General features: G+C 44.0%; 1 non-coding gene across 1 annotated transcript; it reads right to left on the bottom strand.

The window, feature by feature from the left end:
- Nucleotides 1-2,929: 2,929 nt before the first annotated feature.
- Nucleotides 2,930-3,036, bottom strand: LOC112130545 (U6 spliceosomal RNA). The gene has a single exon (XR_002912794.1). It is a non-coding gene; the product is annotated as a U6 spliceosomal RNA (small nuclear RNA).
- Nucleotides 3,037-14,842: the final 11,806 nt, after the last annotated feature.

Genomic DNA, 14,842 nt, shown 5'->3' with positions numbered 1-14,842 from the left:
AAAATTAGCCAGGTAGTAGTGGCATGCGTCTGTAATCCCAGCTACTCAGGAGACTGAGGCAGGAGAATTGCTTGAGCCTGGGAGGCGGAGGTTGCGGTAAGCCAAGATGGCGCCACTGCACTCCAGTCTGAGCAACAGAGTGAGATCATGTCTCAAAAAAAAAAACAAAAAAAAAACCGTATCTGTGTTAGAATCACCTTGAGAGTTTTAAATAGATTGTTCGTTGCTCAGGCCCCATTTTCAGAATGTTCAATCAGATCCTTTGGCTACAAGGATGAGGCTTCTGATTTTTTTTTTTTCTTTTTAAATAACTCACCCAGGTGATTCCAACATGCAGCCAGGATAGAGAACCACTCATTGGACTAGCTCCAGCTTTCTATCTACTCTAACAGTGCATTCATGCCAGTGAACCTAAGTTGGAAAAAACTACACAGCATGCTGATTGGTCTCCCTAAATTAGAGATCACTAACCTAAAGTGGATATTTTAAAAATTATTTTTAGAGACAGGGGCTGGCTCTGGAGTGCGGTGGCCCACTATAGCTCACTGCAACCTCAAATTCCTGGGTTCCAGGGCTCCTGTGGCCTCAGCCCCCCAAGTAGGTAGCACTACAGATGAGCACCACAGATATGGTTTGGCTCTGTGTCCCCACCCAAATCTCATCTTGCAGCTTCCATAATTCACACGTTGTAGAAGGGACCCAGTGGGAAATGATTGAATTTTGGGGGTGAATCTTTCCGGTGCTGTTCTCATGATAATGAATAAGTCTCATGAGATCTGATGACTTAAAAAAAAAAAAAAAAAGGGAGTTTGTCTGCACAAGCTCTCTCTTTGCCTGCTGCCATCCACATAAGATGTGACTTGCTCTTCCTTGCCTTCTGCCAGGATTGTGAGGCCTCCCCAGGCATATGGAACTGTAAGTTGATTAAACCTCTTTCTTTCGTTAATTGCCCATTCTCGGGTATGTCTTTTAACAACAGCATGAAAATGGACTAATACAACCACCATACCTAACTAACTTTTTTTTTTTTTTTTGACACAGAGTCTCGTTCTGTCACCCAGGCTGGAGTGCAGTGGCGCGATCTCGGCTCACTGCAAGCTCCACCTCCCGGGTTCATGCCATTCTCCTGCCTCAGCCTCCTGAGTAGCTGGGACTACAGGTGCCCACCATCACGCCTGGCTAATTTTTTGTATTTTTAGTAGAGATGGGGTTTCACCATGTTAGCCAGGATGGTCTTGATCTCCTGACCTCGTGATCTGCCCACCTCGGCCTCCCAGAGTGCTGGGATTACAAGCATGAGCCACCACACCCGGCCACACCTGACTAACTTTTAAAATTCTTTTTTGTTGGGATGGGGTCTCACTACGTTGTCCAGGATGATCTTGAACTGGCCTCAAGCGATTCTCGCACCTCAGTCTCCCAAAGTGTTGGGATTACAGGTGTGGCCAGGTGCGGTGACTTATGCCCAGCACTTTGGGAGGCAGAGGCAGGCAGATTGCTTAAGTCTAGGAGTTTGAGACCAGTCTGGGCAACATGGTGAAACCCTGTCTCTACAAAATATACAAAAATTAGTCAGGTGTAGCGGAGGCTGATGTGGGAGGATCATTTGAGTCAAGGAGGTTGAGGCTGCAGTGAGCAGAGATCGTTCCACCACACTCCAGTCTTGGTTATAGCACAAGACCCTGTCTCAAAGTTTTTTTAAAAAGGGATGACAGGTGTAAGCCACTGTGCTGGCCTGAAGTGGATCTTAAAAATTGTCCTGCAATTCTGCCATTTTCCCCATGTCCCCTCACTCTCTCTGTCTCCTAAAGATATAGTCTGCACCTTTTCCTCAAAGCTCCAGGTCCTTCTCCTAAGTAGTCTTTAGTGAGAAACAGAAGAAATCAGGAAAGACTTTCCACAAGCTCCCCCCAACCACATCTACTCACCTCTCTGCATAGGTGCTCATACATATGTCTGCCTTCCCTCATTTCTCAGCTCAGGCCTGCTCAGCAGATCTTCCTGTAATGACCAAAATATTCTTTGTTGGTGCTGTCTAGTACTGTAGTCGCCAACCATATGCAGCTATTGAACACTTGAAATATGGCTAGCACAACTGATTTTTTTTTCTTTCTTTTTTTGAGATGGAGTCCTGCTCTGTCCTCCAGACTGGAGTTGCAGTGGCATGATCTCAGCTCACTGCAATCTCCACCTCCCGGGTTCAAGCGATTCTCCTGCCTCAGCCTCCCGAGTAGCTGGGACTACAGGCGCATGCCACCGCACCCAGCTAATTTTTGTATTTTTAGTACAGATGGGGTTTTGCCATGTTGGCCAGGCTGGTCTCGACCTGACATCACATGATCCACCCACCTCGACCTTCCAAAGTGCTGAGATTACAGGCATGAGCCACCTAGCCCAGCCAGAAAAAATTTTAATTGTCTTCATTTTAAATTAATTTACATTTAAATAGCTACATGTGGCTGTCTATAAGGTAATATAGCTAGAGATGTTAGTCCCATCTAAGACCAACTCCTGTGCTTATATTCTGTGTGCCATTCTCTCTTATACTCTAGGACATTGTTCCAACAATTGTTCCCTCTCCTGCTTTGTTCATTTTCCTTTGTTACAGAATCATTCTCCTCTGCGTACAAATATATTGTCACATATTCAATTAAAAAAAGCCTCTTTGCCAGGTGCGGCAGCTCATACCTGTAATCCAAGCACTTTGGGAGGCCGAGGCAGGAAGATTGCTTGAGCCCAGGGGTTCAAGACCAACTGGGCGATACTCCACTCCCAAGCTGGAGTGCAGTGGTGCAATCACGGCTCACTGCAGCCTCAACTTTCTGGGCTCAGGTGATTCTCCTGCCTCAGCCTCCCAAGTAGCTGGGACCACAGGCACATACCACCACACCTGGCTAATTTTTGTATTTTTTTTCCTATGTGCTTCTACAAATATATGAAATATTTTACAAATGTGTGTGTCATTCTTGCACAGGGGCTGTGTTAAACTTCTCTGTATCATTCCAATTTTAGTATAGGTGCTGCTGAAGCGAGCACTAATTTTTGTATTGTTTTGTACAGATGGGGCTTCACTGTGTTGCCCAGGCTGGTATTGAACTCCTAGGCTCAAGCTCATAAAAAAATTAGCTGGGTATGGTGCATGTGCCTGTAGTTCCAGCTACTTGGAAGGCTGAAGTGGAAGGATCACTTGAGTGAAGGAGGTTGAGGCTGCAGCGAGCTGTGATCCCACCACTGCACTCCAGCCTGGGTGACAGAGTGAGCTCCGTCTCAAAAAATAATATTAAAATTGCCTTCTCTTGGTATTTCCCTTTAGCTACCTTCAGCTTTTTGCTCCCTTCACAGCAAAAGTCTTCCCAAAGAATATTTTAATCATTGCTGATTCAAATTTCTTTCCCCTACTCTCTCTTGAGCCCACTCAGATCATACTTCTGTCCCCACCATTCTGAACTGGCTCTTGTCAGTGTCAACAATGACCTCTCTATCACTAAATACAATGCAGTCCTTACCTTATTTGACACACAGTATCTGCAGCATCAACCCAGTAATCATTCTGTCCTCACAAAACACATTCTTGACTTGGCTCCTTGGAAACCACCCTCTTTCTCTTCCTACTCCACTTGCTGCCCCTCCTCTGCTTGCTTCTCTGGTTCCTGCTCATCTTAACAATCTCAACATTTCCAAGTACACTAGGGCTTAGTCCCAAATCCTTTACTTTTGAGGGGCTCAGGGGGACTGGGTCTCACTCTGTGGCCCAGACAGGAGTGCAGTAGTGCCATCTCAGCTCACTGCAACCTCTGCCTCCCAGGTTCAAGACATTTTCATGCCTCAACTTCTTAAGTAGCTGGGATCACAATGCCTGCCAACACACCTGGCTAATTTTTGTATTTTTGGTAGAGACAGGGTTTTGCCATGTTGGCCAGGCTGGTCTTGAACTCCTGGCCTCAAGTGATCCACTCACCTCAGCTTCTCTAAGTGCTGGGATTACAGGCATGAGCCACAATCCCCAGCCTCCAAATCCTTCTTTTTGTCCTCATTTCACCCTAAGTGATCTCACTCAGTACCATCTGTAGCTTTACCCCGACCACTCCTCTGAATTCTAAATTCATGCATCCAACAGCCTAGCTGGCATTTCAAACTCAAAGATGAGTAGGCATCTTAATCTTAATGTGTCCATAGTGAACTCTTGGTCCTCCCCCTTAAAACCCACTGCTCCATCAGGAAGAATAGCTAATGGACGCAGGGCTTAATACCTAGGTGATGGGTTGGTCTGTGCGGCAAACCACCATGGCACACGTTTACCTATGTAACAAATCTGCACATCCTGCACATGTACCCCTGAACTTAAAAGTTGAAGAAGGAAAAAAAAGCCCGCTGCTCCTACAGTTCTTTCTATCTCAATGAATGTTAACTCCATTCTCCAAGTTGCTGTGGCCAAAAGCCTTGGGTCATCTTTGACTCCTTTCTTTCTCTCACATCACAATTTCAGTTCATCAGAAAATCCTTTTGGCTCTAACTTCAGAATATATTCCAAAACTTCCCTCTCCTCACCCCCTTCCACCCTCATGTACATTTCTGCAATAGCCTCCTCCTGGTTTTCTTCTTTCTGTCCTTGCCTCCCCATAGACTGCTTTCAGTACAGAAGCTAGAGTGATGCTTTTAAAATACGAGCCAAATCACCACCTTCATCTGCTCAGAAACCCTCACTGGCTCCCCTTCTGCTCAAAGAACTTAAAATCGTTTTCAAGGTCTTGTACTATCTGGCCCTTTTCCCCTCTGTGTTAGCTTTCTAGGGCAGCCATAATAAAGTACCACAGACTGGATGGATGACTTAAACAACGGAAATTTATTTTCTCACAATTCTGGAGGCTGGAAGCTGAGATGAAGGTGTCAGCAGGATTGGCTTCTCTGGGGGCTTCTCTGCTTGGCTTATAGATGGCTCTCTTCTCCCTGTGTCGTCACATGGTCTTCCTCCCATGCCCATCTGTGTCCTAATTTCCTCTTCTTGTGAGGAAACCAGCCATATTGGATTATGGCCCACCCTAATGAACTCATTTTAGGTCTTTAAAGACATTATCTCGAAATACAGTCATGTGCTGAGGTTCTGGGGCTTATGGCTTCAACATGTGAATTCCGGGGAGACACCATTCCGCCCATAACAACCTCCCTGACCTCACTTCCTCCCACTCTCCCACTCACGCCCTCCACTGGAGCCTCAAGGGCCACCTTGCTGTTCTCCGAACACATCAGACTTATTTCTGCCTCAGGAGCTATTCTGTATGCCCAAATCCTCTCTCCCCAAACAGTTGCAAGTCTTCCTCCCTCATTTCCTTTACTTGTTTGCTCAAAGCTCACTACATCAGTGAGGCCTTTCCTGATCACTGTATTAATAGAATAGCAAGGCCCCAAGCTCCTAACCATATACAAATTTTCCATCTCCCCTTGCTCTGCTTAATTTTTCTCCACAGCCTATATTGTTATATACCACTTTGCATATTTTCTTATTCACGTGCTTGTATTTTTTAAATCTCCCTCAACTTAGTAGGTACTTATTAGATATCTGTCAAATTAGTGGATGAATAGGATACAGTCATTTGCCAAAAGGAATACATCCAAAGTTCAGCATCACAAGGGATCCAGCAACTGTAACCTATAAGGCACAGTTTAGAAACATCAGATATTTAGCTTTGAGAAAAAAAGAGAAGCTTGAGGAAATACTGGATAAGTATTTTAACACTTCTAAAGGAGTGTCCTGTGTTCGAAACCACAGTCTGTCTTTGCATTTGGTGTTACTCCATGGGGCAGTGTTGGGCTATAAGGACAGAAGTGAAGAGAAGGTAAATTTTAGCTAAATGTAACAACATAAAAATTCTAGTGAAATGTTTATTTCCTGAAGCTGGCCCCCAATAACAGAAAATAAGGAGACAGAAGCCAGATGATTGTCTCAAGAATATTGCAAGAGAGACACCTGCCTTCGTGGGAGGATCAAACAGGTGATTTCTGAGTTGAGTTCCAACTCTAAGATTCTAGAAAGACAACCCAACTTTCAATGAGGAAACTGTCACCACTTCCTATAGTATGGCTGGTCTTAGCACCCCATTGCTTTTATGACTCAGGTCTAGCAAGGTAGCCAGATCCTTGAAGCACCACAAGATGAAATGAGATCAGGAAGTCAGGAGGACAAAGGCCAAGCTTTGCCAATAAATATTCATATGACCATATGCAAGGGACTTCATTTATCTGGCTCTCCAGTAAGTCCTCATCAAATTAAAGACTTGGCCTAAATGACTACTTCATCCCTTTCAGTTGTAAACACTATAATTCCAGATTTTTTTCCTCAACTAACAGGAGCTGTAAGAGAGTTGTGAAAGAGAGACTTCAGACAGTCACGGAGGCCAGACACAGTGGCTCACTCCTGCAATGCTGAACTTTGGGAGGCTTGAGCCCAGGAGTTTGAGATCAGCCTGGGCAACATAGTGAGACCCCATCTCTATGAAAAATTTGAAGAAATTAGCTGGGCATGGTGGTACCCAACTGTAGTCCCAGCTACTCAAGAGACTGAGGTGAGAGGACTACTTGAGCCCTGGAGGTTGAGGCTGCAGTGAGCCATGATTATGCTACTGCACTCCAGCCTGGGCAACAGAGTGAGACTCTGTCTCAAAAAACAAACAACAACAACAAAACAGACACAGAGTACATATGGAGTGGGATGGGAAAGAAGGTACACTGGCATGTTCAGATTGAAGGAGAATCATGTTAAGTCACATCCTTCCTTCCTTACCAGAAGATTACAGAAATGAGAGGAAAACATCCTCTGGGCCAGTTGTCCAACATCTTGTCTTCAAGCATGTGAAAGGGTAGAGAGCTCTGAGCTTGAAAAATCAGGATGAAACTACTGCTTAATCACAGACACGTTACAGAACTCCTTCTCACTCCCAAGAATCCAGTAAAGCTTCAAGTTGTGCTGTGTTTCGGTTTATGGAGACTAAATCTTACACTGAATGAATATCACTGAAGACTAATTTCAAAAACAAGTCTATCTATGAGTGAGCACACATCACTGTGCTTGCCCGAGCTTCTTTGTTTTGATTGATAAAATGTCTTCTGTGGATGTTTCCTAGGTGTTGAATTACTGAAACTAGTGAGACAGCATTAAAGACTTGAGTTACTTAAGCTTGGTTTCTAATATCTTTGTCTGCCTTTTTCTAGCTATAGTCTGTTTAAGGCTTTTGGAGTTGTTTAGAGATTTTGGTCGAAAAGCACCAAACAGGGCCAGGTGTGGTGGCTCACGCCTGTAATCACAGCACTTTGGGAGGCTGAGATGGGTGGATCACGAGGTCAGGAGATTGAGACCATCCTGGCTAACACAGTGAAACCCTGTCTCTACTAAAAATACAAAAAATTAGCCAGGCGTGGTGGTGGATGCCTGTAGTCCCAGCTACTTGGGAGGCTGAGGCACTCAGGAGAATGGCGTGAACCTGGGAGGCGGAGCTTGCAGCCAGCGGAGATCACATCACTGCTCTCCAGCCTGGGCAACAGAGCAAGACTCTGTCTCAAAAAAAAAAAAAAAGAAAAAAGAAAAACACCAAACAATCTTGATACAACCTGATTTTAAAAATAGAAAATTCCCAGTAGCTCCCAAGTAGTTAAGGCAGAAATGGTACAATCGACTAAGCAAATCTTTGACCTGTTTTCTTATGTCGGTCAAAAACGCATAAATTTGATATTTTTCAGGATTTAAGCCAGGGTAGATGCTAGTGCTCTAGAATGACCTGAAAACCAGGTGGTATAGTTTGGATATTTGCCCCTGTCTAAATCTCATGTTGACGTATAATCCCAGTGTTAGAGGTGGGGTCTGGCGGGAGGTGTTTGAATCATGGAGGTGGATCCCTCATGAATGGCTTGGGCCACTCCCTTGGTGATAAGTGAGATCTCCCTCTGAGTTCACATGAGATCTGGTCTTATTAAAAGTATGTGGCAACACCCTCAACCACTCTCTCTCTCTCTTGCTCATCACATGCTTTCACCAGGTGATGTGTGTGCTTCCCCTTTGCATTCCACCATGATTGAAAGCTCACTGAAGCTTCACCAGAAGTCAAGCAGATGCCAGCACTGTGCTTCATGTAAAGCCTGCAGAAGTGTGAGGGAAATAGTACTCTTTTCTTTACAAATTACCCATCTCAGGTATTTCTTCACAGCAATGCAAGAATGACGTAACACAGAAAATTAGTACTGAGAAATGGGGGCATTGATATAAAGATATCTGAAAATATGGAAGTAACTTTGGAACTGGGCAGAGGTTGGAAGAATTTGGACAGCTCAGAAGACAGGAAGATGAGGGAAAGTTTGGAATTTCTTAGAGACTGGTTAAATGGTTGTCACCAAAATGCTGACAGAAATATAAATAGTGAAGTCCAGGACTGCCAAGGTCTCAGATGGAAATGAGACTTATTGGGAACTGGAGCAAAGATCACATGTGCTATGCATTAGCAAAGAACTTGGCTGCATTCTCTTCATGCCCCAGGAATGTGTGGAAGTTTGAACTTGTGAGTGATGACCTAGGGTATCTGGCAGAAGAAATTTCTAAGCAGTAAAGCATTTAGGAATTAACCTGGCTGCTTCTAGCAGCCCAACTCAGATATAGGAGCAAAGAAGTGACTTAAAGCTGGAACTCATATGTAAAAGGGAAGGACAGCATATGAGTTTGGAAAATTTGCAGCCTGGCCATGTGGTCGAAAAGCTAAGCCCATTTTCATGGGAAGAATCCAAGCAGGTTGCAGAGCAAACCACTTGCTAGAGATATTTGCATAACTAAAAAGAATCCAGATGGTAATATCCAAGAAAATGGGGAAAATCCCCTTGAAGGTATTTAAGAGACCTTTGCAACAGCCTTTTCCATCACAGACCCAGAGGCCTAGGAAGAAAGAATGGTTTTGTGGGCTAGGCCCAAGGCCCCACTGCCCTGCACAGCCTTGGAACACTGCTCTCCATATCCCAGCCACTCCAGCTCCAGCTGCGGTTCAAAGGGACCCAGGTACAGTTTGGGCTGCCACTTTGGAGAATGCAAGCCATAAGACTTGGAGGTTTCCACACAGTGTTATGTATGTAGGTGCACAGAATATAAGATTGAAGAATGCTTGGCAGCCTCAACCTAGATTTCAGAGGCTGTACAAGAAAGCCTGGGTGCCCAGGCAGAAACCTGTTGCAGGTGCAGAGCCTCCAAAGATAAACTCTACTAGGGCAGTGACAAGGGGAAGTGTGAAGTTGGAGACCCCACACAGAGTCCCCAATGGGGCATGGCCTAGCAGAGCTGTGAGAAGGGGGCCCCTGCCTTTTAGGCCTGAGAATGGCAGATCTACCAGCAGCTTACATCTTGTGCCTAGAAAAGTCACGGCACTCAACAACCTGTGAGAGCAGCCATGAGGGCCGTATCCAGCTGCAAAGCCACAGAGGCAGAGCTGCCCATAGCCTTGGGAGCCCACCCCTTGCTCCAGCATGCCCTGGATGTGGGACGTGGAGTCAAAGGAAATTATTTTGGAGCTTTAAGGTTTAATGACTGCCCTGCTGGGTTTTGAAATTGCATGAGGACTATAGCCCCTTTCTTTTGGCTGATTTCTCCCTTTTGGAATGGGAATGTTTACCCAATGCTGGTACTCTCGTTATATCTTGGAAGTAAATAACTTGTTTTGATTTTACAGGCTCATAGATGGAAAGAGATGAGTCTCAGATGAGACTTTGGACTTGGAATTTGGACTTTGGACTTTTGAGTTAATGCTGGAACAAGTCAAGACTTTTGGGGACTGTTGGGAAGCCATGATTGTATTTTGAAATGAGAGAGGGACATGAGATTTGAGAGGGGCTGGGGCAGAATGATATAGTTTGTATATTTATCCCCACCCAAATCTCATGTTGAATTGTAATTCCCAGTATTGGAGGCAAGACCTGGTAGGAGGGTGATTGGATCATGGGGGTGGGTTTCTCATGAATGGTTTAGCACCATCTGTTTGTTGCTGTCCTTGTGATGAGTGACTTCTCATGAGATCTGGCTGTTTAAAGGTGTGTGGTACCATGCTGTCTCTTGTTCTTGCTCTGGTCATGTGACATCCCTACTCCCCCTTCACCTTCCATCATGACTGTAAGCTTCCTGAGGCCTCACCAGAAGCCAAGCAGATGCCAGCATCAGGCTTCCTGCAAAGCCTGCAGAATCATAAGCTGATTAAATCTCTGTCTCTTTTTTTTTGAGATGGAGTCTCATCCTGTGGCCCAGGCTGGAGTGCAGTGGTACTATCTCTGCTCCCAGGCTCAAGTGATTCTCCTGCCTCAGCCTCCTGAGTAGCTAGGATTACAGGTGCGTGCCACCACACCCAGCTAATTTTTGTATTTTTAGTAGAGATGAGGTTTTACCATGTTGGCCAGGCTGGTCTCGAACTCCAGACCTAAGGTTATCCATCCACTTCAGCTTCCCAAAGTGCTGGGATTACAGGCATGAGCTATCGCACCCGACCTCTTTTCTTTATAAATTACCTAGTCTCAGATATTTCTTTTTGGCAATGCAAGAATGGCCTAATACACCAAGATTTGTGTTTTCACCATTTTTTTTCTGTTTATAACCATGTTATTTTACTGTTCATCTGAGAAAAGAACCTGGCCTGTTAGTATGTTTTATCAACTGACAAACTCACCAGAATAAAGTGGGTATTAGGACCCTTGGTTCTGCAAGATTTAGATAACAGAATCTGTTTTCACTGATTGTTAGGAAACAGAAATGATTTTCCTTTTAGACCTAGCTCCCTAAACCTTTTCCTTGTTTTGCTTTTTGGTACAATAATGAGGGCTGGCAGGGCTACTTGACACCATTAGCAGTAGATGAATTTTTCAATAAGGACTAACAGAGAAAAACTATGGAAATTCTGATTTATCGTTTGGCCGAGAGAGTTCTCTGTCTCCTTGTGCCCTTGCTCTCCATGTATACTTTATGAGACATCTCAGCAAAGGCATCTCTCAAAATTAATCCCATAGCTGTCTCCTTCAATTCTCCTCCTTGAAACTCTTCACCAATCTTCATAGGGCCCTGGCCACTTCTTGAGGCCCTCCCACCAGACGATTAAAGGCAATACAGTGAACGAAAGTCTTATTCCGAGACTTGTCTTTGTAAACTTAGTGATCCTTCTTCCTTTTCACTTATGAAAATTTAAAGAGAAGCAGTCTCAAATGTGAATTGAATGCCGTCCCATTTCTCCCCCAAACTGCGAAGAAGCTGATCATATACTTGCACATTTATATAATAAATATTCAGACTCTAATCTGGTATCTTCCATATAACATACACTTTAACTCCTATTTTAAACTTTCAAAAGGCTTTTTATGGCATCTTATGCCCTACTTTAAAATGTCTGTCAGCCTAATATTTCTACCTTTTTTTATTAATTTATTTTCAAGGTCATGTGTGAAAACAACTTTCAGTGAAAAGAACCCATCTGCTTTGACAAAAATGTACACTATAAACCTTCACTTCTATAAGGGTCTAAAAAAATCCAAGGGTTTGATTCGAATGCTTCCAAACCACGTTCCCTAAAACATGCTTTGTGCAACACTAGGAGTCGGTGCAGCAAACAAAAACAAAGAACGGGGAGAGGGGCCAGGTAGGCACAGTGGCTCATGCCTGTAATCCCAGCAATTTGGGAGACCCAGGCGGGTGGATCACTTGAGGCCAGGAGTTCGAGATCAATCAACATGGTGAAAACCAGTCTCTTCTAAAATACAAAAATTAGCTAGGTGTGGTCGTGTGTGCATGTAATCCCAGCATTTTGGGAGGCTGAGGTGGGCGGATCACTTGAGGTCAGGAGTTCAAGACCAGCCTGGCCAACCCCATCTCTACTAAAAATACAAAAAAATACTAGGCGGGTACAGTGGCACACACCTGTAATCCCAGCCACTCAGGAGGCTGAGGCATGAGAATCACTTGAACCCTGGAAGCAGAGGTTGCAGTGAGCAGAGATCATGCCTGGGGAACAGAGAGGGACTATGTCTCAAAAAAAAAAAAAAAAAAAAAAGGGAGAGGGAGCGATGCTACATACTGAAGCTACCTACCCTCTTTAAAATTCAAAATGTAGATTATCATCTTAAAGAATTGTACGCATTTTAAAGTGAAGATATTTTATAATTTTATTTAACCTCTTATTTCTCAAAGTTACTTGATTACAGAATTTTTCGGGTATGCATGCAACACCGAGCAACATACGACCAAGCTAGGGTTCCATGGTACACGTTTGGAACTTGTGCTAGAAAATGTTATTCATTATTTTATAAGAAGTATTATTCCAAGGCATCTATGCATTGGGAAATAATCTTGATAAGAAATATGACTCGATCCCTTCTCATACCATATTTACAGGGTATGGTGGTTAACTTTATGTGTCCACTTGTCTCTTAGCCCATCCTGGGTTAAGGGATGTCCAGATAGCTGGTAAAATATTATTTCTGGGTGAGTCTGTGTGAGTATTTCTGGAAGAGATTAGCATTTGAATCAATAGACTGGGTATCAAGAACCCATCCTCACTAATGTGAGTGGGCATCATTCAATTAACTGAGCATAGGAATCATAAAAGAGGTGGAGGAAGGCAAATTTGCTCTCTCTTCTGAAGCTGGGACATCCATCATCTGCTCCTGCCCTTGACTTCAGAGCTCCAGGTTCTTGAGCCTTCAATGCCAGCAGCCACTCTTCAGCCCTTCAGCCTCAAATGCAAGATTACACTGGCTTTCCTGGTTCTTCGGCTCGCAGGGGGCACATGTTGGGACTTCTTGGCCTTTATAATCTCCTGAGCCAATTCCTATAAGAAGTGTCTTTATATATCTATATATATCCCATTGGTTCTGTTTGTTTGGAAAACCCTGATACACAGGGCTATCTATAGCTCACACCCCAAGTACTAAGTAAGTCTCCAAATGACTATTAGGTTCCTATAAACGGAAAACATATATGCTTATTTTGTAATATCAGGTTGTTAACTTCATCTGAGTAGTCTTCAGCACATATGATGGGGATAAGTCATCGGTTATGACAGACAACTTCTGGAGTTACATCACCAATGTTCATCTATCACTCACCTTTTCTTCAAACTTTATACATCATATTCAAGTTAATTCCTATTGCATGTACTTCTGATTTCTACATACAAAATGAACATTAAATTTATTATTTCCCTCATTTAAAAAAAAAAGGTTTCAGGCCGGGTGCAGTGGCTCATGCCTGCAATCTCAGCACTTTGGGAGGCTGAGGCGAGTGGATCACTTGAGGCCAGGAGTTCAAGACCAGACTAGGCAACATGGTGAAACCCCTATCTCTACTAAAACTACAAAATACAAAAAAAAAAAAAAAAAAAAAAAAAATTAGCGAGGCGTATGTGTGCCTGCAATCCCACTCCTACTCAGGAGGCTGAGGCAGGAGGATAGCTTGAGTTCTTGAGGCGGAGCTTGCAGTGAGCCAAGATCACACCACTGCACTCCAGCCTGGGCAAGACAGCGAGACTGAGACTGTCTCAAAAAAAAAAAAAAAAAAAGTTTTCAAATCACTTTTTCTCCTTTGCAGTTCAGCATTGTCACTAAAGGTGTCCAGGTAAGACAGAACTGGGTACAAACCCTCCCTTCTCTTCCCCTTACTCTTTCACCTCTTCATTTGTGACATGCAATGTTAACTCAATACAACTCACGAGTATTCAGAGATCCCATCTGTATACGTCCTCAGCTTGACACACTGTAATCCTTAGGCATCCTTATTAGTAATAAGGTGTCCTTGTGTGATTTTTTCACAAACTTTTCACAGACCCTATCTATGGTCATTCCTGGAAACTCTGGCACATTCTTCTCTCTTTTCTTCCCAATCTCAACTTTTTCATCCTCTGAATCTCCGTATACATTCCCCGTGGACAAGCCTCTAGAAACGTTAAAATGTCAGATCGTGATTGGGAAATCTGTAGTGAGTAGTTGCCCACTGCTGCCTATTCCATCTGACCTAAATTCCTCAGCTCTTCTAACATTAAGACCCTTCCTGGCCGGGCGTGCTGGCTTATGCCTGTAATTCCAACACTTTAGGCAGCTGAGGCAGGCAGATCACTTGAGGTCAAGAGTTCAAGACCAGCCTGGCCAACATGGTGAAGCCCTGTCTCTACTAAAAAATACAAAAATTAGCCGGACGTGGGGGTGCGTGCCTGTAATCCCAGCTACTCGGGAGGCTGAGGCAGGAGAATCACTTGAATCCAGGGGGCGGAGGTTGCAGTGAGCTGAGATCAAACCACCGCACTCCAGCCTGGGTGACAGAGCGAGACTCAGTCTCAAAAAAAAAAAAAAACCTCTTCCTATAGCTAACTCCCACTTACCACCCCCATCATGAACACTCTTGATGCATTTACATGGTTTCTCCTTCAAACATCCTCCTTTTCTTCTTTCTTAATGGTTGTTATCAAATACCCTGAAAAAAAACAAAAACAAAAAACCTCCTCTGAAGGTCCCTTATTCACCCTTCCAACGCTACAGGTCTGTAACTCTCATTTTCTTTTTTAAATTTTTAAATTTTTTTAATTTATTTTATTTTTATTTTTTGGATGGAATCTTGCTCTGTCGCCCAGGCTGGAGTGCAGTGATGCAATCTTGGCTCACTGCAACCTCCACTTCCCAGGTTCAAGCAATTCTCCTGCCTCAGCCTCCTGAGTTGCTGGGATTACAGGTGCCCACCACCACGCCTGACCTCAAGTAACCCACCCACCTCGACCTCCCAAAGTGCTGAGAATACAGGTGTGAGCCATCGTGCCTGGCCAAAATTTTTAAATTTTAAAAAATATATTTTATT

The sequence above is a fragment of the Pongo abelii genome, chromosome 22 (assembly GCF_028885655.2).
Source record: "Pongo abelii isolate AG06213 chromosome 22, NHGRI_mPonAbe1-v2.0_pri, whole genome shotgun sequence".
Taxonomy (NCBI): domain Eukaryota; kingdom Metazoa; phylum Chordata; class Mammalia; order Primates; family Hominidae; genus Pongo; species Pongo abelii.
The sequence above is the reverse complement of the archived record's forward strand: the minus strand, read 5'-3'. Positions and strand labels throughout refer to the sequence as shown.